Source organism: Jaculus jaculus, chromosome 20 (assembly GCF_020740685.1).
Source record: "Jaculus jaculus isolate mJacJac1 chromosome 20, mJacJac1.mat.Y.cur, whole genome shotgun sequence".
In the NCBI taxonomy this organism is placed as follows: domain Eukaryota; kingdom Metazoa; phylum Chordata; class Mammalia; order Rodentia; family Dipodidae; genus Jaculus; species Jaculus jaculus.
The window spans coordinates 7,452,869-7,476,366 of NC_059121.1; positions in this window are offsets into that span (position 1 = coordinate 7,452,869).

The following is a 23,498-nucleotide window of genomic DNA, read 5'->3' on the forward strand; positions in this document are numbered from 1 at the left end:
ACACAGGAGAGAGCCCGTGGCCCTCCACCACGATGTCTCCTGGAGGGTAGAGACCCTCAAGAAAGGATGACACTGAGATCTATTCTCCTAAGCACCGGCACGATCCAACTGTGCACCTCCTCGACGCCTCCCCGTGAACAGCAGAGGGACCAGAAACATGAGCGCACACTACCTGTACACACACCCTGCAGACTACTTACATGTTCTACAACACACACCACAAGCAAACAAAATTAATCTGCTTGGCTTGGCTTGGAATGACTTTTTTTTCTTCTTCTTTTTTTTTTTTTTTTTTTTTGAGACCAACTCTTGCATTGTAGCCCAGACTGATCCAAACTTGCCATCCTCCCATCTCAGACTCCCAGGGGCTAAGAGAACAAGTGTGTGTCAACATATGTTTAATCTGCAGTGTTGGGGGGGGGTGTAAAATTCTGGTGGAAAGGATTGAAACATCTGGAAACTACCTCGGTGTTCTAGATGTCTGTCTGAAGCGTTGGCCCATGTCTCATAGCCACAGATGGTTCTTCTAACACCTTCCTGTTTGAATGGTGGTGCTGAGCTCCAGGAAGCAGGGTTCCCCCACACCCCACTTTCAGGGCCTCGCCAAACACAGTGGGACCTGCCTGAGGACCCTGACCCTGTTCATGGTAGGTATCTTGGTTCCTATGAACTTCTTCTAACATTGGCTGACAACTGCAAAGCAACGACCCCCTCCCCCACAACCCCCACCCCGCACCAACCCTGTCCATATAGGCTGTGACCAAGACAACACCCCCAGGAGACTCAGCCATGCAGACATAAACGTAGACTGTCACAGGGGGAAAGACGGGGGAAGAGTAAGTGAGCTACCTTGGTGGGCTAAAATTCTGTTGCCCTCTGCTTCACTGACTTTTTAAAATATATATTTATTTAGTTGAGAGAGGGAGAGAAATTGAGAGAAAGCAAAAGAGAGAGAGAGAGAGAGAGAGAGGCAGAGGCAGACAGAGAAAATGGGCACACCAGGGCCTCCAGCCACTGCAAATGAATTCCAGATACATGTACCTCCTTGTGCATCTGGCTTTACGTCGGTCCCGGGAAATTAAACCTGGATCCTTTGGCTTTCCAGGCAAGCACCTTAACCATCTCTCTAGCCCATGCTTCAGTGAGTTTGTTCTTGTTAGAACTGCTTGACTCTTGTTAGAATTAAACAGTTTATTTTATTTATTTATTTAGGTTTTGCAAGGTAAGGTCTCATTATTGCCCAGGCTGACTTGAAACTCTGTAGTTCCAGGCTGGCCTCAAACTCACAGCGATCCTACCTCTGCCTCCCGAGGGCTGGGATTGAAGGCGTGCGCCACCATGCCCGGCTTAAGCAGTTCATTAAAAAGCACTATGTCATCAGGGCAGGAGAAAGCTCCCAGGCGAGGCCATCCATGGCCATGACTGTTTATACTGCTCACTGCTCTGCTTTCAGGGATCAAGTCCCAACTTCCAAATGTAGCAATCCTGAACTCAAGCGTGGCTTGGTAGAGTCATAGCCGAACCTTAATGATGCAAAAGGGGGAGGGAAAAAAAAAAAGCAGCCCATTAAAGCTAATCTGATGGCTATCTGGTATCTGAGCAATGTAGCTGACAGCTTAGAATGAAGATACATGACTGCCTACAATATGCGCACACAAAGCATGCTCCTTATGGCTTCGTACAAACAAGGACAGCAGATTACATCTTTCCAATAAACTGGGTTTCATCACCAAACTACCACACAGTAGGAAACGCCCAGCCCTCTCTAATAACTGGGCTAATGAAGAGGCGCGGGCTGCAAGGGGCTGGGGAGCGGCTGCAAGGGAATATTAGAAGCGCGCAGGTCAGAGCCAGGGTTGCGGGCTAGCTGACGCTGCTTTCATCGAGTCTCTTGTCCCCGCGTGTCTTTAAGAACACTGAACTGAACCCAGACGATGGCTTGATTTGGGTTTGCAGACCATTGACTGACCTGGGCCTGGGCGTGGCTCCCTCCATTTCTCTTTTCTGAAAACATCCCCCAACCCGTTGGCAACGTGATTTCTGACTTCATCTGTCCCCCGTCAGGATGGGGAGCAGTTTCAGGGGTGCAAAGTTCCTGCGGAGCCCATGGCAAGATGGAACCCCGCCCCCCCACACCCATTGCAATAGCAGAAGCTGCCCACGACTGCCTGCCTTGTCAAAAATAAATAATCGTTGTCTTGAATGTTATTAGTGGAAACACTAAATTTGCTCATGGGGTAAAGTTCCTTCTTAATGAACTGCAAGTCTTGCTGGAGCACCCTAACTCCCGCCCCCCCAGGCACTTCTCATCAGAGATAACATCAGTCCAGGTGCTGCAGTTTTTAAAACCCTAAATCTCCGCTTGTCACTGGAGGAGGGGAGGGAAAAGGTTAAACAAGTTTGTGGAGGGAGATTTCCCAGGTGCTATTTTGCAAGTACAGAGCTAATTGACGGTTGTGCCATAATGGTTCCAGCTGATAGTGATCTTATAAACACTCCCATGTTGCCTGGGGAACATTCTCAGGGTGTCCCAGGGAAGCAGCATCCAAGGATGAGCTGTTTCCACACACACACACACACACACACACACACACACACACACACACACCACACACTCACACCACACACTCACACCCCGTAGCAGCAGCACCCCAATCTTGCACAGGGTGACTTTGAAGGGGGCCAGCACTGGAATCCCATGGAATTCCAGGATGAAGCAATTCTGTCTTGGAAACTGAGGCCTAAAGTAGCCCCGTGAAGTAACCTTTCCCCCTCGGGCATGCTCAGCGGGGCTCCAGAAACCAGCAGGGCAACTTCTCAGAAACAAGCAACTTGTTTAAAAAGCCACAGAGGGACCTCAACTTAGTCTGGGTTCTTTTTCTTTTTCTTTTTTTTTTTTTTTCTTCATCTTTTCTCGGCCCAGGTTCGCTTCTAAATGGCTTAAATCTATCCCTTTTCAATTTTAAGGCTTATAATTCTTTTGCGAGATGTGAAAGGGAAGGCACGCTTTCTCATGGTCACATCCCAGAAGCAGAGAAAAGAATTTCACTTGTGGGCCACTCATCTCATTTTCCAGCTTCGCCCACACCGCCCAGGGCCCTGCACTTGGACCATGGGTAATGTAATTGGATTCCAGGGCCAGGGTGGGAGAGGCGCGATAAAGCTGAGGAGAATTCTCACACAAAAGCACTCGGCCCATTTGCATTTTCATTGGTTTCACAAAAAGAAAATATGGAACCAGTAGAGTCGTTCTAATTTTTGCCATCATTGAAAAATTACCATCTGCCTGGGCTAAGAGGCCTGGCTTTGACCACAATGTGGTCCCCGTGACCTGCAAGGAAGCCACAGCGTCCAAAAGTCAAAAATTAAACATGATAATGACCCTTTCATTCCCCCTTCCTATTTTTGTAACCATTTTTTTTTTTTTTAGCTGTCTTTACTTAGAGATTTTTTTTTTCCCCTTAGGAAAATAGTATTATGTGTGGCATTCAGGCTTCCTTAAAAAAAAAAAAAAATGATTAAAACCACAGTGTCTTTGATGATATGTGGTCAGAATCTATAAATAAAGCCAACATAAATAAATAAGCCCTGAAGCAACAATGGATTAATATGAGTCATGTCAGATTTCATTCACTGTTCAGTTAAATTGCTTTTTTTGTTTTGTTTTGGTTTGGTTTGGTTTTAACATTTGTCAGTTAAGGAGAAAATAGCTGCTTACTTTAGGAAGTTTGGAGCGGGTGTATGCTTGACCCAGCTGCCAGCCCACAGGGTACTGGAGTCACTGTGGGAAGTTCCCACAGGGCCTAAGGACAATGGAAGCAAAGGGATGGGCAGTGTGACTTTTTCCCGCTCCCTCTCTGGCTTCCTTCTGGGCTGTGGAATTATCCCTTTATCACGTGGGCCTGGAGGGTTTCAGTCAGCTCATTTTATGCATGATGTGTCCTCCAACAAAGTCATCCAAAGTTTTAGTTTTTGTAAATAATTGAATCTTATTGGTGATGGTCTCGTTTTCTTGAAGATAGGGCGCTGGGTGCTCACACTGTAGCCATTTTCACAAAATTAAGATGTATTTGGAACCATTCACTAGCGGGTCATAGGTTTATAGACTTGGATGAAAAGAACATTAAAAAAAATATATCACACAATCAGGGATGGAGAGATGGCTCCGCGGTTAAGGCACTGGCTTGCAACTCTGAAGATCTGGGTTCAATTCCCCACTATTTACATAAAGTGGCACATTTGTCTGGAGTTCATTTGCAGTGGCTAGAGGCCCTGGTGTGCCCATTCTCTCTCTCCTATCTGCTTGCAAATAAATAAGTAAAACTTTTTTTAAAAGTTCAAAAGAAAATCACACCATCGATCTCACGAACTTTGCAGTTCAATTCTTGGCAATTACGATGCGGTCAGGCCACCGAAGCGATTAGTGACTCCCAGTCTAAAATGAGAACTGAATTATGTTTAAAAGTCTCTCTTTCCAAAGGCAAATTACAAGTCCCTAGCAAAGAGGTTCTGGCAGAGTGCAGCCCTCAGGAGTCCACGTGAGTAAAGCTGGTGGAGGTGCTGACTCGTCGGGTAGGAGCCAAGGGTGGCAGAATAACAGAAAAGTGAACAGTTTTGTCACTGAATCACGTGGAGTGTGACTAGGGCTCTTCCCCACTGCTCCCACTTCATCGGCCTCTTTCTAAGAGCTTTGTGGAAGTAGCGAACCCCGTTAAGGACTGCTCACCCAGTACCCACTATTCACCTAGTGGTCCTTGGGCCATGCCCACCGTCCCAGGCTCCAAGCTGGCATCCTGCTCCCTCCTCTGGGGAGCTGGCCCACCCCCTCACTTCCGCCTAGAAAGGGGTAGAGTGAAGAGTCTGCTCTCTCCTCAAGCTGCGCTCGGCTCTAGGGCGATGCCAGCAAGCGGGCAAGCTGCTACCAACCCACAAGCAGTAGTAAATCAGAGCCGCTCACAGAGTCCCTCCCTGGGGAAAGCGGGGTCCTCACAAGGCACAGCATGGCTGTTTCAGAGAAGCCCCGGGAAAGGGCAGTGGAGCCCCACATGCAGCCAAGTGAGGTGCAGTTAGTACTCTGTTAATGGTGGTTTCTTCCCTGCATGGGGGCCTCCTCTGCATGGAGCTTTACAAAGCCTGGCTCTGCCGCAGGCCTGAGGTAGGCCTATCCCCCAGCGTTCTGCATTTGAGGGTTTGCCTCCCTGCAACTGGCCCTGGGAGAGCCCCCCCCAACCCAGGTGGCCACACAATCCCTGGCTGAGGCCCTCCACCAGGTATGATCTTCTGTCTTAGACCAGTGTATAGCCAGCCACTCCGGACACTGCTCACACATCCTGAGTCAGCCAAGACCAATCAGGACAACTCACAGTGAACATAGATGTAAAAGTTTTCCCACAAGGACCTCAGCTGGCCGGCTTGTTCTAACCAGCTCATGGGATTCTCCTTCCATCCCGACCTTCCTCCATCTGCCTCCTTCTACCTCTGCCCGGCGTCCCCTTGGTCCCCATCTCCCTGGGGACACATCTCAAACCACAGACCTCCCTGCACAAGGCCAAGAGCCATCTGCTCCCCAAAAGGACACTGGCCATTCTGCACGCCTGTGTCAAAGCACCATGCAAAAACGTTCAAAACTAAAGAACAGCAGAACCTCTGGCTAACTTTTAACAGAGCCAAGATATTTACATGAAAAGCAGATCGTTTGGCCACATAACAAAGTCAGACCCTCTGAATATTTTTTTTTTAATTGTTCAGGCATGCATAAACTTATTCTAATTGGCTGGTGACCAGAAGTCTTTGATAAGTACAGCCAACTCCACCCCACGGACGTTGAGGCTTCCTAAGGCCGAGGTACCACGGGAGCGTGCACCTGAGCTGGCCACGCGGGCCAGCTCTGCACCACGGCCTCCCCACAGATACGCTGCCCTCTCCGTCTCACCTATACCCTGTTACCTAAATACCAGTGGGCAAGAGCAACAGTTCTATGGCAGCTAAAATGCAGTTTTTTTTTCAAAATGTCACACAGCCTTTCTGTTGTCTATATCCACGTCCGTTAAAAGTTACTGGAAATTACCTCACAGTGGCTGATGCTACCTACCCATAATAGGAGGGGCAAAAAAAGGGATGACATCAAAACAGAAAAGACTAAGTAGAAAAAAGAAGGGATCCAGTGGAGGGGGCATATAGGAGGGGACAAAGGGAAGGTTGGGAAAGGGGATCATGATCATGGTATGCTGAAAATATTTGTGGAAGTTGTCAATAAAAAGTTAAATAAGGGCTGGAGAGATGGCTTAGCGGTTAAGCGCTTGTCTGTGACGCCTAAGGACCCCGGTTCGAGGCTCGGTTCCCCAGGTCCCACGTTAGCCAGATGCACAAGGGGGCGCACGCGTCTGGAGTTCGTTTGCAGAGGCTGGAAGCCCTGGCGCGCCCATTCTCTCTCTCTCTCTCTATCTGTCTTTCTCTCTGTGTCTGTCGCTCTCAAATAAACAAATAAATAATTAAAAGAAAAAAAAGTTAAATAAGCCAGGTATGGTGGCGCACGCCTTTGATCCCAGCACTTGGGAGGCAGAGATAGAAAGAAGGATTACCATGAGTTCATGGCCGGCCTAGAGCTACAGAGTGAGACCCTGCCTCAAAAACAAAACAAACAAACAAACAAAAACCCAAGTTAAATAAATAACAATACTGGAAATCTAGGATACATTTGTGAGATAAGAATTTCTAAACTTGAAATTACTAAGTCACTCACTTGAATCCCTGCAGGGCCATTTGTGTCTCTTTCCTATGAACTCCTGGGCATGTGACATCTTTACAGCAGACTAAAAAAACAAAACAAGCAAACAAACAAAAAAACCTAACGCCAGGCCTGGTGGTGCAGACCTCCAATTCCAAATCTTCACAAAGCTGAGGCAAGCAAAAGAAGATCCTCTTGACTCAAGACTACCCTGGCTGACACAGAGTTCAAGGCCAGTCTGGGAAAATTAGTGTAATTCTTTTCCTTTGTTTTAAATATTTATTTGTTTGAGAGAGAGAGAGAAAAAATGGGCACGTCAGGGCTTCCAGTTGCTGCTAATGAACTCCAAACACATGCGCCCCCTTGTGCATCTGGCTTATGTGGGCACTGGGGAATCGAACCTAGGTCCTTTGGCTTTGCAGGCAAACGCCTTAACCGCTAAGCCATCTCTCCAGCCCTGCAACTCTAAAATGAGGGCTGGAAGTGTGTGCTAGCATTATCCACTATCCCGGAGCACCGCAAAAGCCAGCTGAACGAACGATGTCAACTAAGAAATACAGTGCGCAGAGTTCAGAGTCATCACTTTGTTACACAGGTTTGGGAAACAGACATTGCCAGCAGCTTTTCCACCATTTTTATACATGACTGTAATGTGAGGGAAGGAAGGTGAACCGAAGACCAGTAGCTTTTATATATATATATATATATATATATATATATATATATATATATATATATATATGTATGTATTTACATATATACATACATTTTATATATTGTCTAATTTGAGGGAGGGAGGGGAAGAGGTTGGAAGAGATCTTATTTGAAGAACTTTTACTTCATGACCGGTGCTCACCATGAGCTGCCTGGTGCTAAATCAACCACAGCTCACAGACCGGAGCACACATCTGGAACAGAGGAAGGTAGCAGAGGAGCTGAGATGGGAACCCAGCCCCGGACGGTGAGTGGGGAAGGCTGAGGGGCCTGGGCAGGGGCCAAATCAATAGAGTTTCAGTTCAGAATTGAAGTTTATCCCCAAGAGAAAAGCTCTGCGCACCCTTGACCAAGAAGAAGACGAAGGCTGATGAGCTTGTTCCTGGCACCCCACACAGACCCCTGTTTGGAAAATTATTAACTTTACTCCTTTCAAATGGCTTGAGCCTTTGTGCACCTCTGTTTTTAAGAAGCCCCAAGGAGAGAGGAATTATGTAAGCAGTCAGACATAAACCCCTAATGTTGCAAGTGTGGGAACTGCTGCCATTGTGCTGGTTTCCCGGGGCTTCATTTCCATGAAGATGCGGCCTTAAGACGATTCCTTTTTTTCAAATGTTTAAGGTCTCTTGGAGGAATAAGCTACGTGCCTCCAGGGAATAGACAGACATTTATTTTTCTGCCAACCCTAAGGCTCATATGGAGGAATGGATGGTCATCTCTGTGCCCATCCTGGGGCCTGTAACTGTTCCCCAACCCAAGGACAGCTCCCCTGGGAGAGGCACCCCTGTGTCTCCCTTCCAGAAGGGCAAGTTGTACTCTGGGATGAGCAGGGGGCTTCATGCTCCATCACACAAGTGCGCCCACCCTGCTCTGGAAAAGCGGGTCCCTCCTCCATTTCTGATTGCCTCTGCTGAGTGAAAGCATCCCATGCAATCACCAAAAGAAGACAGATTATAGTCTGTGGCTTCTGCTCAAAGCAATATTTCAACGGTTGTTTCTCTCTAATGGATTTTCTTTGTTTTTACAACTGTTCTCTACTCTGAATAGTTTTCAGTGTTGGCAATGAGTGAGGGGAATGGTCCTTGCCTATTGGGGAGAGAAAAGAAAAAGCTATAATTCAGTCACGAGAAGAAAATTCAAGCCCAGCTAAGTGATCCAGAGTTGGAAGGTTTCACAGGACTGCATGAGCACATGGGTACCAGGTAAAAGGCTGTCCCCCAGTGTGAGAGAGGAAAGAGAGAAAGGCTGTCTGAGTTCAAGATTGTCTCCCCAGTGGCGCGAACCAAAGAACCCTAGGAATTCTGACAGCTCCTTGAACTTAATAATAGTTATTGAGTTGCTGGAGAGATTGCTTAGCGGTTAAGCACTTGCCTGTGAAGCCTAACGACCCCGGTTCGAGGCTCAATTCCCCAGGACCCATGTCAGCCAGATGCACAAGGGGGCGCATGCATCTGGAGTTTGTTTGCAGAACCCATTCAGCCTGCGGAAGACTAAGGATCCAGGTTCGATTCACCATACCCAGGTAACACACAAGATTACACATGCATCTGGAATTTGTTTGCAGCAGCTAGGGCCCTAGCGTGCCCATTCTCTCTCTCTCTCTTTCTCTCTCTCACCTTTCTCTACATCTCAAGTAAATATATAAATAAAATATTTTAAAAATAATAGTTATTGGGCTGGAGAGAGATGGCTTAGCAGTTAAGCACTTGCCTGTGAAGCCTAAGGACCCCGGTTCAAGGCTCAATTCCCCAGGACCCATGTTAACCAGATGCACAAGGGGGCGCATGCATCTGGAGTTTGTTTGCATTGCCCATTCTCCCTCTCTCTCTCTCTGCCTCTTTCTCTCTGTGTGGCTCTCAAATAAATAAACAAAAAATTTAAAAATAACAAGTCACTGAATCAAAGTATCCTCACCTCTCCAGCTTACTGAAATGCTGGCTCTACATTCCCTAAGGGAGGAGCGTGGAGGACCTCAGCAGCATGCTGGACTCACACATCATGGGAACTGAGCCTCAGAGGAGACGTCTCCTTGCTTAGGCAGATGGGTTGGGAAAAACGTCCTTTGGTTGGGTGGCTGTACTTCTAACCCAAGATGGCAAAGCGGGTGGCCCCGCTTCCTCCTTTCTCCTGGCCTAAGTGAACTTTTCTGGAGGGCTGGCGTGGTGGGCTTTCTGGGACTCGTCTTCATTGAAGATGACCAGTCATGGAGCCTGGGCGTGCTTCTCCCTTCATTGACGCTGACCAGTCTGAACTCTCAATATCAGTAGCATTTTTAAATACTTATGGCAAAAAAAATGAAAATAAAAATACTGTCAGAATGTAAGTCAATAGCTAAATGGAAACTTAAGTGGATAAAGTGATTGCCTCCAAACTCCTGAGCGGCTGAATTCCGATCCCCAAACCACGTCTGGCTTCTGCAGCGCCCTCGAGGCCACAACCACCCAGGATGCTGACCTGTCCTGCGGGCCACACGTGCCTGCACGCGAAGGGGAGACAGGCGGCTCGTTTGGGACAGAAGCCCACAGAGGGAACAGGAAGCTGTCATTCTGTCCATCCTGGCAAAGCTGAAACTGGGGTCGGGTCCTGCCTCATCTAAGCTGGCTGCCAGGGACACCCAGCGGGCACGCAGCCACCTGGGCTCCTTCCCCGGCTGGGTTGTCCTGGGTTAGGCCCCTGACGCCACCAGCCAATCAGGCCGTGGCTCCGCCCCTCGAGCCCATGAGCCAATCAGCTCTGTGCTTGCCCCCCTTCCCCCCTGGAGGCCCACCCTGATTGGATGCCTGATCTGTATAAATAGGGTGGGCCAGGCCTGGAGAGATGGCTTAGCGGTTAAGCGCTTGCCTGTGAAGCCTAAGGACCCTGGTTCGAGGCTCGGTTCCCCAGGTCCCACGTTAGCCAGATGCACAAGGGGGCGCACGCGTCTGGAGTTTGTTTGCAGAGGCTGGAAGCCCTGGCGCACCCATTCTCTCTCTCTCCCTCTATCTGTCTTTCTCTCTGTGTCTGTCGCTCTCAAATAAATAAATAAAAATTAAAAAAAAAAAATAGGGTGGGCCACGCCCTTCTTCTCTTTAACCCCAGGAAAGCTGAGATGCAGAAAGGGCTGCTCCCCTCTCAGGCTGGTATCTTCCCATTTGTATCATGCCGTGGGGTCATTTCTCCTCGTGATTTGTATGCACGAGTTATCTTTTCGCGTTGAGCCCTTCACTGTTTCTTAATCCCCTCTGCTCTTTTGGGTTTTTTTGAGGTAGGGTCTCACTGTAGCTCAGGCTGACCTGGGATTCACTATGGAGTCTCAGGGTGGCTTCGAACTCACGGCGATCCTCCTACTTCTGCTTCCCGAGTGCTGGGATTAAGGGCGTGAGCCACCAAGCCCAGCTGTGCCCTCTGGTCTTTTTTTTTTTTCTTTTTAAATTTATTTATTTATTTACGAGTGAAAAAGGCAGATAGCGAATGGACGCTCCAGGGCCTCTAGCCACACTGCAAACTGAACTCCAGACACATGGGCTAACTCCAGATGCATGGACTACCTTTTGCAGCAGGCTTACGTGGATACTGGGGCAATGGAACCTGGGTCCTTGGGCTTCTCAGGCAAGCGCCTTAACCACTAAGCCATCTCTCCAGCCTGCCTCTGGTCTTTTATACGGAGGGAATCTTTTGGTTCTTTGGTTTGCTTTCCACATGGGGGAGTCTCTGCTTCTTCCCTCTCCCTTTCTAAGTCGGGGAGAATTTCAGAATTCTCCTCTGGCTCCAGTCTTTCATCTAGTTTCCTCCCTGGATCTTAATCCCCCTAAAATAAATCTGTGTCATGCTTTAGGGTAACCTCTTACTTTGATTACAGACACTACTCAGTCCTTGTCTGAATCTCTCAGTCTGCGCTTTGGTGCTTTTCCTATTATCCTACTTAATCTCTTAACTGTCTTCTATGTGCAGTCTCTCAAGCCTGATGCTTTTATACACTGCTTCCACACGAGTGTGTTTCTTCTAAGTCTTTTTGCATGGGCTTCTAGGTCCTGTCTTCCACAATTACTCCAGCCTTTTCCTAGATACCAATTTCCCCTAAATAAACCTCACCACTTACTATTTCTTCCTAAACGAACTCAGTAATATAGAATTTGTCTTCATTTTTATTAGTTCTTTAAAAAAAAATACATAAGAAGGGCTGGAGGGATGGCTTAGTGGTTAAGGTGTTTGCCTGCAAAGCCAAAGGACCCAGGTTCAATTCCCCAGGACCCACGTTAGCCAGATGCACAAGGGGGCGCACTCGTCTGGAGTTCATTTGCAGTGGCTGGAGGCCCTGGCGTGCCCATATTCTCTCTGTCTTTCTCCCTCTTCCTCTTTCTTTCTTTTTTTTTTTTTTGAGAGCGACAGACACAGAGAGAAAGACAGATAGAGGGAGAGAGAGAATGGGCGCGCCAGGGCTTCCAGCCTCTGCAAACGAACTCCAGACATGTGAGCCCCCTTGTGCATCTGGCTAACGTGGGACCTGGGGAATCGAGCCTCGAACCGGGGTCCTTAGGCTTCACAGGCAAGCACTTAACCGCTAAGCCATCTCTCCAGGCCCCTCTTCCTCTTTCTGTATCAAATAAATGAATAAATGAAAATAAAGTATTTTTTTAAAGTTGCATAAGGACCCCAAACACAAGTTAGGTACATCCTCCCCCACATCCCAAAATCCTGCATCACATTCACCCACGTGAGCACCTGCATAGCGCACACGCGCACATGCCGACACACATCAAACAAAGGTGTGTTTTTTTAATGGGAAAGACAAAGATCAAAAGTTTATAGAAAAATGGACAAAGGGACTCCCAGGCACCTCACCAAAGCAACAGGAGATTTGTAAATGAACTGTGGAGCCAGATGAGACCCTGGTGGAGAACCAGGAGGGAGCTGCTACCAGTCCGTGTGGACGGTCCAGCAGCCAGCAGCCAGCAGCTAGTGCTTCTCCCTGCCCAGAGCAGCTCTGCCCTGCTAGTGCCGATAAGAGCCTTGGAAACAACTGGGGAAGAACTTGCGTCCATTCATACCAGCCCTGCAAAACCATACAGCCTGGAGGAGAGGACAGAGGATCCGCTGAGTTCCAGAGAAACATTCCACCTGCAACATTCCACCACCTGCCTTCCTCCACAGGACAGCATAAGGAACACCATGGGTTTCACTTGCCGCCTCCCTACACAGCATCAAGACCATTCATAATCGCCTCAAAACGAAAGAAGAAAGAAGAAAGGGAAAGGAAAAGAAGAAAAGAAAAAGGAAAAGAAAACAAAGAAAAAGGAACCTAGAACTCAACTTAACCAAGGAGGGGAAATTTTAAACTTCCCTAAGAGGGAAGTTTATACGTTTAACTGGCTGTATTAAGAAACTGGAGCTATCTGAACTAAATAACTTGGTGACACAATGAAGATCTTGGAAAAGGAAGAATAAACCAAGCCAAAAATTAGTACATAAAAAGGACTATGATCAAGATAAAACTAATAAAATAGAAACAAAAACACAAAGACTCAATGGAACAGAGAGTTAGTTCTTTAGGGGAGTAAATAAAGTTGATAAGTCTCTCCCTAATGAAACTAACTAAAAGAGAGAGAAGCACCACAATTCTAAAGTCAGAGATGAAAAGGGAGACATTACAACAGACACCATAAAATTCCGAAAATCATAAGGACAAATCTTACAAATGTATACTCTGCTAAATTGGAATATCTAAAAGAAATGGATGACATTCTAGGTGCATATGACCTACAAAATTAAACCAAGATAAGAAAACCAGACCTTGATAAGCAATGAGGTTGAACCAATTATAAGAAGCACTTCCCCAATTAAAAGAATTCCAGACACAGATGGATTCACTGGTACATTTCAGCATGCCTTCAAAGAACTAAAAGTAATGCTTTTTTTTTTCTTTTGGTTTTTCCAGGTAGGGTCTCACTCTATCCCAGGCTGACCTGGAATTCGCTATGTAGTCTCAGGGTGGCCTCGAACTCAGGCGATCCTGCTACCTCTGCCTTCCGAGTGCTGGGATTAAAGGCGCGCACCACCATGCCCAGCTAGTAATGCTTTTCAAACTACTCCAAAAAATAGGGGAAAAAAGAACACTACTGAAATTCCCTTTTTAAAATCAAAATATTTATTTACTTTAGAGAGAAGGAAAGAATGAATGAAGAGAGAGAATGGGAACACCAGGGTCTCTAGACATTCCAAACTAACTCTGGACGCATGCACCACTTTGTGCATCCAGGTTTACGTGGGCATTGGGGCATCAAACCCGGGTCTTTTGGCTTTGCTGACAAGTGTCTTAAGCACTAACCCATATCTCTAGCCACCCCCCCCCCCCAAACTCCTCTTATGAAGCCAGGAACATGGAAGGAACCGGAAACATTATATTGAGTGTGGTAGTTCGGGTCCAAAAATCAAATACCACCTGTTCTCCTACCTATGCAGATCCTACCTTTGACCCTCCAGACTCTTGTGTACAGCTTGGACTGTCGTCAGAGACCAGGGAGCTAGAAAAGGGGTAAGGGTAGGTCTTCAAGGGAGGGGACAGGTGGGGACCACAGTGATACTAACAGGGAGGAGTATGGAAAGGCTTAAGCAGGGTTGATGGCCATGAGATGAGGGAGGAGGGAGAGAGTGTTGGGAGGACGAACCACAACTTAGGAGCTACAGAAAAGGTCATTGAGAAGATGATTGTTTGTTAAACTCAATGTGAAAAGCGTGATACATAGAAAAAGTAACACAGAAGGATCATGTTGTTCCTATTAGCTCTGGGCTATTAAACAGTAATATCAGAACAAGGCATGGGACACCTCCCAGTGAGCTGTTGGCCTGTGAGTCCCCTCAAATAATTCAGGCTATTGCCATAGCTCTTGGCTACTCAGGAAGACTGGAAGGTAAGGCCCTATTATAGCTAAAAACACCAAGCCTGATACCCTCAGGATATAAAGAAATCAAGCTGGTGTCGAGGTGGGAGCATCCTCCTCTGGCTAGCTTTGGTCATGCCAGAAGGTGCTACACAGGCTGCTGCAGCGATGTGATCCACAAGAACTCCCCGTGACGTGTCCCGTGTTCTACTCTACTGACTCTGCAGGGAGACGTCCTCCGGTACACCCGTGGCATGAAGCGTGTTGGGGTAACCAACAGCTGAAAGATTGGATTTGAGGCCTAAGGACTGGAAAGCTGGCTTAGCAGGAAAGATGGCTCAGCAGGGAGGGTGTGTGCCTGGATTTGAGGTCTGCTCCACAGAAGGGCATACATGCCTGGTACTGAAAACCAGGTCAAAGAAAGCCAAGCACCACATGTTCTCCCTCATATGTGGATCCTAGCTACAGATGATTGGGCTTCTGCGTGAGAAGGAAAATACGTAGTAGCAGAGGCCAGTAAGTTAACAAGGAGACCTAAAGGGGAGAGAAAGGAAGGGAGGAGGATACTTAATAGGTTGATATTGTATATATGTAAGTACAATGATTGAGATGGGGAGGGGATATGATGGAGAATGGAATTTCAAAGGGGAAAGTGTGGGGGGGGGAGGGAAGGAATTACCATGGGATATTTTTTTATAATCATGGAAAATGCTAATAAAAATTTTTTTAAAACAGAAAACCAGGTCAAGAGACCAGGGCTGGGGAGAATGTAGGGCCTAGGTAAGAACCTACTGTTGTTGTATTGAGAGTCTGCCAAATTGTCCTCTAGATATTTATGTTTTCATCCACAGACCAGCAATGTTTTCAGCCCTGATCAGAAAAGGCCCCTCAGTTCTAAGTCCCTCCCTCCCTCCCTCTCTTCCTCCCTCCCTTCTTCTCCCTGTCTCCTTTTGGAAATGAGTGGCAGTCACTGCAGAGAATCATAACTGGTCAAATGCTGAAGATAAGAGACTGATGAGGGCTGGAGAGATGGCTTAGTGGTTTAGCCACTTGCCTGTGAAACCTAAGGACCCATGTTATACTCTCCAGGCCCCGTGTAATCCAGATACACAAGGTGACATGCAAAAGGTCGCGCACATGTCTGGAGTTTGATTTACAGTGGCTGGAGGCCCTGGTGCACCAATTCTCTCTCACGCCCACCCTTTTTCTCTATCTCTCCCTCCCTCGCATTAAAAAAAAAACAAAACAAAAAAAAAAAAAAACCTGATGAGTGATCTGCCCCGATATGCGCCTCACTTCCAGGGCTCAGAGAGCATCACAGATGATGCCGTAAAGAGTGGGAGCCCCGGGGGGGGGGGGGACACCGTGGCACTCTGGTATCCAGATGCGGCCAGGCCACAGCGCTCATGCGCCCTCATCAGAGGCAATTACTTACACGGGGCAGAATCAACAAACATTCTCCTCTAGACTGAGGAGGGGCTTGGGAGATCATTCCCCTTCCTAATGAGCTAATGGTAGTTAAAGCTTGCCAGAAATGGGGGAGTCATTCTCTTTTAAGTCCTAGCCACTACTAGGAAATGAATATGGTGAGACTAAGGGAGAAAAAGGGTTGGTAACATGGGTGTATATGATCAAAATTTATATATCATATATAAGAATAAAAATGTCAAGTATTAAAAAGTCCTTTGACCACCTAGAATAGTAATAATTTGACAAAATCTAAGCCAAATGGAGATGATAATGTAAGACTCTTCCTAACAACCTAAAAGTATCCCAGGATTCCACACTCGAGGGCCCCTGGTGGCTCTTATATTTCAGGCAGTATGCAGGACGTATGAAGCTGGCTGACATCATCCCGATTTTCTCCATGAGCAGACAAATTGTCACAGTCTACCTTAGTGTAAGGCTGCGTAAAAACACCACCTCTGATTCCTTTTCAAATCTGAGCAAGGTCTGTAATCTTGTGTCCAGGCTGCGGTGACCCAGATAAATGCCAGCTGCAAATCCACCTGGTGACTAGCGTTTGGGGGACATGGACCCCTGGGGGACTCAGCCTCCTCTTCAGAGAGGAAAAGCTGCCACCTCCATCAGAGGAGACCACCGAGTGAGGTGAGGGCATGTGACCATATGGCTCCCTGTGTGGAAAGTACTTCTCTGGCCCAACCTGAGCTAAGTGGCCCACAGAGGTGCAGAGGTCTGATGTGGGGCAGAGATACGCAGCTGCCTACCTGCTGCAGCCAGCTTCGATTAGCTCTGACTATGGCATCCCACCAAGTGTGAGGTGACTTGGCTCACTGCATGTGGTAGTTTGAATAGATGGCCCCCAATATAGTCAGTGTTTTATTAGCTTGTAGTTTGCATCTGCAGCCACCTGGCTGGAGGCGGTGTCAGTGGGTGGATCTTAAGGTGTGGTGGTGAGTTTGAGATTTCAATCTAAAGATATGCAAAGTGTGCCTACATGGAGTTCCTGAAGTGTGCTGTGCTGTGTGGCTTTTGACTTCTAGGCTTGTGCTTCTCTCTGTGTGTTTGGTCCTGTGAAAGCAGGCCAGCTTCTCCTGCCATTATGAAACTCCCCCTGGATCTGTAAGCTTCAATAAATCCCTTCCTCCATAACTATGCCTGGTCTGGATGCTCATCTCAGTGAACCCGAAGCTGTTTGCTACACTGCAGAAAGAGCCCAACAAATTCTCTGAGAGTCTCCCCCACCCCCACAAACAGGAAAAGTGCTTGGGCTGCCCCCCCCCCCGTACATGGCCATGAAATTAAATAACTTCTCTCCTCTCTTAGCCCATGAAATTACAAGGTTTGCATTTTGAAAGTGAAGACATCATTTCGACTACATGGAGTCCATGTCCCCCAGGAGGACCAGAGCTCCCCTTTAGAAGAATAGCTTGCTGGGGTTTCCCCGTGATCTGTCATGTTGGCCATTTGAATGCAATGCGATTGAAATGCGCGCTTCCTTGCGGAGGTAAATGACAGTGAGCGCTTTCGGAGAGCTGCAGGGGCTCCTTTCGCTTAGCGTGTGCTGTTGACCAGGAAGCTATTCCAAACCTGATCTCGGCTCTGAGACGCCTCTCCCGACAGCAAGGTGGGCTCCCGCGGGTGTTTGCCTGCAAGTAGGCCACCAGAAGACAGGCAAAGTGGCACAGCTTCCCGACTGTACACATGGCCCTCATCAAGCTTTACAGGCAGTGATCGCTGTGAGACATCCATGCCATCGTGGGACAACCGCAGTGTGAGAGCTGGAAGGCAGCCTGGCGTGTGATTCAAACGGGCGGGGGGCGGGGGAGAGTCTCACCTCTAGAGACATGGGCTATTCTTGTTCATCCCATGTCAGACCACCTCCTGAAAGAGCCTCAGACTCTACATGACAGACTAGGAGCTTTGCAGGCTGCCGGCTCTGGCTCTTCTCGCTGGGAGCCTGTGAAGTAATGTGTCTGAGAACCACAGGGGGCAGAGAGAAGGTTCTGTCAGCCAGGGGCAATGCTGAGTGGGGACAGTGAGGAAGCTTTCAAGATGGGGCGACACCGGGGAGCAGCCCTCTATGTGGATGCACATGGAGTTTCCAAAGAAAGCATTGTAACGGGGTGCTAGGAACTCAGGAACATTTTTGAGCCCTGAACCCTAGGTCTGTGTCTACTTTTAATTTTAATTTAATTTTAAAAGGGACGGAGAGGGTAATTATTAAATTATTATATTTATTGAGGGAAGTACAGAGCCAAGAAAAGACACCCACATGGCTTGAGTGTACACGTGGAGGGTCTGGGAAAGCTCCAGAGAAAAGACAGTTCAAAGAGCTCCTGCCACTGGGGAGCTGGAGTGGGTACAGAGCCCATGCGGAGGGCTGGAGAGATGGCTTAGCGGTTAAGCGCTTGCCTGTGAAGCCTAAGGACCCCGGTTCGAGGCTCGGTTCCCCAGGTCCCACGTTAGCCAGATGCACAAGGGGGCGCACGTGTCTGGAGTTCATTTGCAGAGGCTGGAGGCCCTGGCGCACCCATTCTCTCTCTCCCTCTATCTGTCTTTCTCTCTGTGTCTGTTGCTCTCAAAGAAATAAAAATAAAAATAATTAATTAAAAAAAGAGCCCATGTGGAGAGTAAGGGCTGGGGGCTGTCCCCTAAACTCGGCCCAGTTGGACCCAGTTGGGCTGAGCTGAGGAGGAACTCACCAAGAGCTGGAAGTTCAGGAGACATCAGGACATCAGACACAGGGAGCTTGTCCTTCCCTTGCAAATGTATTGATTACCTTACCGTTGGGGGCTCTACCTTCTGGCTCAGCTCACCTGAGGGACAGCTCATTGGTTTGGGCCAGGTGATGTCTCAGGAAGAAGCAAGAGTTCTGGAGCCTGAACAATGGTGTGGATAGATTTAGATCTCAGAAGAGATCTTCCTCCCAGCAGGGGCCCAGGTTGCTTGTGGAAAAGCAGGTCTAGGGAACCAGGCAAGAGATAAGAAGGCAGATCATCTTTGATTTCTACCAAGTATCTTTTAACTATTAGAGTCACCCTAACTGCCTAAAAGAGCTACCTGACTACATCTCATTCCCCGTTCTACTGAGAAGACACTAACTGCTGTTGGAGGGAAGAGGATAACAAATAGTCAGTGTTCATCTGCTTTGAGCTCAACCGAGGTGCAGAAATATGGCAGTTAGAGAGTCTCTCAGAGGAACTATTCTAAAGGACCCCAACAGTGTGTTGATGGAGTGCAGGAAGATAGTCTTGGAAGAGAATGTTGGGGAGAGCTCTAATACAATCCTTGACAAATCTGTTTTGAAAGAGAAAATACTATTTGACAATGTTTTTAGCTTAACCTTGTATAGCAATCAATCCGATGTATATTAGAAATTTTACTAACATAAAGCAATGTTATGTTTTACCCATGACTTAAAATGACAAAGCTTAGGCAAACTATCCCAACATACTTTATTTAATAGGAGATTAAAAGTTATAATGACTGAAATTAAATCACATAAACATAAGTGATTAAACCTATCGATGACAGTTTTGATAGAAATGAGCATAATAAAACAGGAACTATCTTTAAAGTCATACTGTTCTGAGGTATGAGAACATTATATTTGGAAATTAAACATTATAACTGAACATTTATATCAAGACACACTTTTCCCCATAGGTAATACCTTGACAACTAGAGAAATATAGTTAACTTGGTTGAGTTTGCATCAGTGAGTAGGTAATGAGAGAACCTTACCCATTCACCAATAGTTAAAACCTTGTCAAAGAAGCCTAATTTTCTCAGAGATAGTTAAAGGCAGTTTTTATAACCCTTCAACCATGAACAAACTGACATCGTGAGCTGTTGGACTCTGTTTACTAGTTAAGACCTTGGCATCAAGTCAATATATTGTAGATTTAATCCAATTAAGTATTCTAATGGAGAAGTCCTTCCCTGAGTGGTCTTACCACTATGATCTCCAAGTGATATTTATCTTTTTTTTTTCTCTTTTTCTATTTCCATTTTTGCCTCCCTTTTTTTTTTCTTCCTGTTTCCCTTCTTTGTCTCTCAGCTTGCCAATCTTGGAAACCGATTGTCCCATCTGAAATGAAATGGAGGAACACGAGAAGAATCGGTAGTCAGGTTATGCCCCATCCTGTCTTGTATCTTCTTGTTGGGGAGGGATCTCTCCAGCTAGATTTGGTAGAAGAAATTAGGGATTTTTGTTTTTGTTTTTGTTTTAATCTCCTTTCTATAAGAGTTTTAACCCACCTTTCCCTATTTTCTCTCCAATCAAAGGGGGACCCATAGCAATGTCTACGTGCCTCCCAGAGCAAAGAACATATAAGATAGAAAATTCCTGACCATCCTACAAGGCTGAACTTTGACAAACCCCAATGTTGGGGCTAGATTTACATCCTAAGAGAGACTTCCCTCCCAGAAGGGGTCCAGGTTGTTTGTGGAAAACATGTCTAGGGAACGAGGCAAGAGATAAGAAGTCAGATCATCCTTTGATTTCTAGCAAGTGTAAAGAGCTACCTGGCTCCCTCTCAGCATGATTTGAACAGAGGCTATAGAACATGATCAAGCAATTTACAAAGCTGTTTTCCAAGTGAGCTAAGACAAGGGCTACATAGCTGAGGTGTATTCATTCATTCATTCATTCATTGTACTTACTGCGAAGCTCCTCAACTGAGCATAGCCTGAGCCCCACACGGAGGTTAATCCACCCAGTGAGACAAGTCCGAGGTGGCGTTTGAGGATGTGTCTGGCAAGTAGAGATGCAGCAAGCACAGCAGTCATCTTGGTTGCTGGTGGTTTTGTTTTATTTATCCCTTGCTTTTCCTTCTCCCAGTTGAGGATGCTGTGGTTGACCACAAAATAGCCCCATGATGTGTGTCTGAAACTTTGGGAACCCTAAAGCATGTCCCATCTTGTGGCTAGAGAAGTCTGGGGAGGAAGCAAGGTTTAGAGAGCGCCCTGTGTTGCCTGGTGGGGTCTTCTCTTCCCACAAGCTACACTAATAGCTGTTGTCTCCAGTGGGAGGCATGGAGCAGCAGAGGAGGGAGCCAGAGATCTGACCAGGAGAGAAAGTTATCCACCCTTATAGAAGATCAGGAAATCATCAGAAGGGGAAAGAACACTCTGTGTAGAAACAGTGCAAGAAAACAGGCCTTAACTCATGACTTCATAAGATGGCAAATTGACCCACAGACTGAATGTGCTTGAAAGTAGACAGGGTTCAAGTGCCACTAAAAAGTATGTTGGAGGACTGGAGAGATGGCTCAGCCTTGAGGCACCTACCTGCAAAGCCAAAGGACCCAGGTTTGATTCCCCAGGATCCATGTAAGCCAGATGCACAAGGTGGCAAATGGGTCTGGAGTTTGTTTGCAGAGGCTGAAGGCCCTCATGCACCCATTCTCTCTCTGTCTGCGCCCCCCCCCGTCTCTCTCTCTCTCTCTCTCTCTCTCATAAATAAATAAATAAATAAATAAATAAATAAATAAATAAATAAAAATAAAGATGGTGGCTCTGGCTGTACTCAGTATGTCCTGGGCCAGACTCCCGCCCTGCATGACTACAAGGTAACAAGTGTACCAGCAGCATTAAATTCTACATTCCCATCGGCTTTCACAACAGTAGTAGAACACTCATGCCATTGGCTGTTTAAGTTCGTTTACCTCTCAAGGAAGCAAGAATTCTAGAGACGATTAGGTGAGGTGTTAGAGATTGTTCCAAAAAGGCCCTGTCAGATATTAAGGCTCAATCTTGGCTCATTCAATGTTAGGCACTAAGGAGAAAAAAAAAAAAAATCACTGCTCCAAAGGAAATGAATCTCTGGTAGCTGGGGGGAGGGGGGTGCACGTTGTCATCCCAGAACTCAGCAGATGGAGCAAGTGGATCAGAGTTTGAGGCCAGCCTGGGCTATGAAATAAATTGGAGCCAACCTGGGCTAAATGAGACTTCATTTCAAACAGACAGACACACACACACATACACACACACAGACAGACAATTCCATGAGCTCTGGAAAGGCACACATCCAAGAAAGGAGGGTGTAAGTTCAGCCTTACTTGAAAGGAATGTGGAAGCTATACAAAGCGTCCTGGCCTGGATTACTAGTTTGTCTTTGATGCTGATGGTGGCAATAGCAGTGTGTGTGCCACAGCGCCAAAGTGGCTGTGATGTCCCATCCCATTCTTTCTTCAGTCCTTCACAGTTCTGTAAAGCATATGTTAGCGTTTCCACTTCGAAGAACTAAACATATAAGGAGACCAGCAAGAGCCAGGGCCATCCAAGAGCTTCCCTGAGTCTTATGCACACCCGCGGAACCCTTGCAGAGTCGTGGTTCCCTGTAGGGCAGCGGGAGCTCTCAGATCCTAAGGTCAGCCGATAGGACAGCCCCTGATGAGGTCCCAAGCATCTCCGGGACCCTCCTTTATGACACCTCCCAGTGTCTCTCTTCGACCACAGTCCCAGATTTTCTGCAGCCACAGCACAATCATCCCACTCCTGAAGTGTCCGTAGCACTTACCATCCTCAGCTCTGCACACTTGGGCTCTCCACGCCAGACCACGACAGCTCCCCATGGCCTCTCTCCTCTTTAGCGCTCTCTCTCTTTCCCTCTCCCTCTCCCTCTCTCTCTCTCTATCTCTCTCTCTCTCTCTCACACACACACACACACACACACACCTCAGGTGTCTCTCATCTGAAAAGGATCCTGGTGGCGCTCCAGACACCCTCTCTACACTCACTGCAGTAAAAAGTTGGAGGCATGTTTGGCAACAGCCATTCTGATCTATTAGCTGAGGATTCACCAGCCTTCACTAGACCCTCGCAGAGTGAAAGTGGGAACAGTCCTAGTTTGTACCTTAGATGCCAGGGTGATGTTGAGTCGCAAAACAGCAGGTGCGCATCACACCCACTTGCTACACGATTAAAGGAGAAGGCTGCAGTTAGCTCTTGAGCTAAAGCTTTGGCAGGTCCTCTCCTCTGTCTACTGCACAGTTCCAATAAAAATACTGCACGGACACTGTGGGTAACACGTCATTTCTTTCATGTGTGCACACTGGACTACGAGACAGTATGCTTTGCAGTGAAGAGAACAAAACATCAAGTAGTGTGGGAGGGTGTAGGCATCACAAAAGAAGTGTACTAGTGGAAAGGTAAAGATGAAAGGAAAGGGAGGTAGCTACAGACTAATTCAGTGTCCTTGGGAAGGTGGGGGTGGCAGGAAGCCATCTTCATAGAATATTACTAAGCCCTACCTTCCAGCTGTGTGGCAATATTCCATAGCCTTCCCCATGGGGCTAGGTAGAGCCACATGGCTAGTCCTGGCATGGTGCTGTAAGCACACCGTAATGAGTCTCTTCTGGGTGGAGTATTACACTTGTGGGGAACACATCCCTGTAGCAAAGGGACACGTTCTGTTGCTTCTCAGCTTCGGTCCCTGAAAGATCGTGTTGCACAGTTTAACCACAGCCTCGTACAGGTTGTTCAAGGTGAAAAAGAAACAAATCCTTGGGATTAGACTGCTGACTGGTTAGGATCATTTGCAACCACAGAGTAACTTATTACTCATCACCATGCTACCGGAATCGGTACCAGAAGTGGGGTGCTTTCAAAGAAGATACCTAAAATACGTGATACGTGCACTAGGGAGTGGAGGACAAAGATGGGTACATGAGGAAACTAGTATTTCGTCCTGTCCGACTGCCACTCCATTCCAGGAATCAGTGAACTATTTG